This window comes from Lasioglossum baleicum, unplaced genomic scaffold, assembly GCF_051020765.1.
Source record: "Lasioglossum baleicum unplaced genomic scaffold, iyLasBale1 scaffold1914, whole genome shotgun sequence".
Lineage (NCBI taxonomy): Eukaryota > Metazoa > Arthropoda > Insecta > Hymenoptera > Halictidae > Lasioglossum > Lasioglossum baleicum.
Genome location: NW_027470973.1, coordinates 23,977 through 27,500, shown reverse-complemented (window position 1 = coordinate 27,500; position 3,524 = coordinate 23,977).

The window sequence follows — 3,524 nt, the reverse complement described above, 5'->3', positions numbered from 1 at the left end:
ATCGACACAAGTGCCGAGGAAGCGCGGACAGGACGCATGCTGGGCTCTGGGTGTAACAATGCCCCTCCGAAAGCCAACCTCATTTTATTTACTTTTCGTTTCTCTGCAAACAAGAAGTTTGACTTCTTTCTAGTTTTAGTTTCTCTCAAACATCTTTCCATAACTATCTCAAACTTTTAGCTCGGATAGAAGAGTTGATGCTCAGTTAGTACGAGTATACACATCAGTGCATACAAGTCACCAACCTCCTCGATGGGAGGCTCGCCACATAAGGGCCATTCGGTCTTAGACACCGACCCGTGGCAATGCTGTGTAGAGAAAAGTTCTAAACGAAGTACGGAACGAAACAGTCGAGACCGAAGTCTCGAGGCGCCGTGAACTGCTTCTCGACCGAGATCGTAGAATAGCCCCAAGCGCGCGCTGAACCGCCCGACTCGCCGAACCGTCGAGTCTCTTAAGGATACCGAACGGCCGGCAAGGACGCCGGCGCCGCGCGGTGAATAGCACGCGCGCTTATGGGTGCAAACCGCCGCGGCAACAGCCCGTCCGGCGGGGCTGTTGGGACTTAGAAAAATTTTTGCATGAAAAATTTTTTTGTACAACACAATAAATATTTATATTTCCAGGATATTTAACACAAAATATTCAACTTTTCATATACTATCTCGGCACTTTGAACATTTTTCAAGTCCAACCGCCAAGAGTAAACTTATCTTTCTATCGTATCTAGACCATTATAAATATTAGATCATTGTATAATAAAGCATTCTAACAATAAATATCAAGTATCAAAGCTCTAGGATGAATATTTATCGAATAAACTCAGAATAATGTTCCGGGCGCATTGCGTGCAACTCCGACCGAAGCGAAATTTTTCCAAGTCCAACCGCCAAGAGTAAACTTTTTTCCTAGCGTTCCCAGACCATTATAAATATTAGATCATTGTATAATAACGCATTCTAACAATAAATATCAAGTATCAAAGCTTTAGGATGAATATTTATCGAATAAACTCAGAATAATGTTCCGGGCGCATTGCGAGCAACTCCGACCGAGCGAAATTTTTCTAAGTCCAACCGCCAAGAGTAAACTTTTTTTCTAGCGTTCCCAGACCATTATAAATATTAGATCATTGTATAATAACGCATTCTAACAATAAATATCAAGTATCAAAGCTTTAGGATGAATATTTATCGAATAAACTCAGAATAATGTTCCGGGCGCATTGCGAGCAACTCCGACCGAGCGAAATTTTTCTAAGTCCAACCGCCAAGAGTAAACTTTTTTCCTAGCGTTCCCAGACCATTATAAATATTAGATCATTGTATAATAACGCATTCTAACAATAAATATCAAGTATCAAAGCTTTAGGATGAATATTTATCGAATAAACTCAGAATAATGTTCCGGGCGCATTGCGAGCAACTCCGACCGAGCGAAATTTTTCTAAGTCCAACCGCCAAGAGTAAACTTTTTTCCTAGCGTTCCCAGACCATTATAAATATTAGATCATTGTATAACAACGCATTCTAACAATAAATATCAAGTATCAAAGCTCTAGGATGAATATTTATCGAATAAACTCAGAATAATGTTCCGGGCGCATTGCGAGCAACTCCGACCGAGCGAAATTTTTCTAAGTCCAACCGCCAAGAGTAAACTTTTTTCCTAGCGTTCCCAGACCATTATAAATATTAGATCATTGTATAATAACGCATTCTAACAATAAATATCAAGTATCAAAGCTTTAGGATGAATATTTATCGAATAAACTCAGAATAATGTTCCGGGCGCATTGCGAGCAACTCCGACCGAGCGAAATTTTTCTAAGTCCAACCGCCAAGAGTAAACTTTTTTCCTAGCGTTCCCAGACCATTATAAATATTAGATCATTGTATAATAACGCATTCTAACAATAAATATCAAGTGTCAAAGCTTTAGGATGAATATTCATCGAATAAACTCAGAATAATGTTCCGGGCGCATTGCGAGCAACTCCGACCGAGCGAAATTTTTCTAAGTCCAACCGCCAAGAGTAAACTTTTTTCCTAGCGTTCCCAGACCATTATAAATATTAGATCATTGTATAACAACGCATTCTAACAATAAATATCAAGTATCAAAGCTCTAGGATGAATATTTATCGAATAAACTCAGAATAATGTTCCGGGCGCATTGCGAGCAACTCCGACCGAGCGAAATTTTTCTAAGTCCAACCGCCAAGAGTAAACTTTTTTCCTAGCGTTCCCGGACCATTATAAATATTAGATCATTGTATAACAACGCATTCTAACAATAAATATCAAGTATCAAAGCTCTAGGATGAATATTTATCGAATAAACTCAGAATAATGTTCCGGGCGCATTGCGAGCAACTCCGACCGAGCGAAATTTTTCTAAGTCCAACCGCCAAGAGTAAACTTTTTTCCTAGCGTTCCCAGACCATTATAAATATTAGATCATTGTATAATAACGCATTCTAACAATAAATATCAAGTATCAAAGCTTTAGGATGAATATTTATCGAATAAACTCAGAATAATGTTCCGGGCGCATTGCGAGCAACTCCGACCGAGCGAAATTTTTCTAAGTCCAACCGCCAAGAGTAAACTTTTTTCCTAGCGTTCCCAGACCATTATAAATATTAGATCATTGTATAATAACGCATTCTAACAATAAATATCAAGTATCAAAGCTCTAGGATGAATATTTATCGAATAAACTCAGAATAATGTTCCGGGCGCATTGCGAGCAACTCCGACCGAGCGAAATTTTTCTAAGTCCAACCGCCAAGAGTAAACTTTTTTCCTAGCGTTCCCAGACCATTATAAATATTAGATCATTGTATAATAACGCATTCTAACAATAAATATCAAGTATCAAAGCTTTAGGATGAATATTTATCGAATAAACTCAGAATAATGTTCCGGGCGCATTGCGAGCAACTCCGACCGAGCGAAATTTTTCTAAGTCCAACCGCCAAGAGTAAACTTTTTTCCTAGCGTTCCCAGACCATTATAAATATTAGATCATTGTATAATAACGCATTCTAACAATAAATATCAAGTATCAAAGCTTTAGGATGAATATTTATCGAATAAACTCAGAATAATGTTCCGGGCGCATTGCGAGCAACTCCGACCGAGCGAAATTTTTCTAAGTCCAACCGCCAAGAGTAAACTTTTTTCCTAGCGTTCCCAGACCATTATAAATATTAGATCATTGTATAATAACGCATTCTAACAATAAATATCAAGTATCAAAGCTTTAGGATGAATATTTATCGAATAAACTCAGAATAATGTTCCGGGCGCATTGCGAGCAACTCCGACCGAGCGAAATTTTTCTAAGTCCAACCGCCAAGAGTAAACTTTTTTCCTAGCGTTCCCAGACCATTATAAATATTAGATCATTGTATAATAACGCATTCTAACAATAAATATCAAGTGTCAAAGCTTTAGGATGAATATTTATCGAATAAACTCAGAATAATGTTCCGGGCGCATTGCGAGCAACTCCGACCG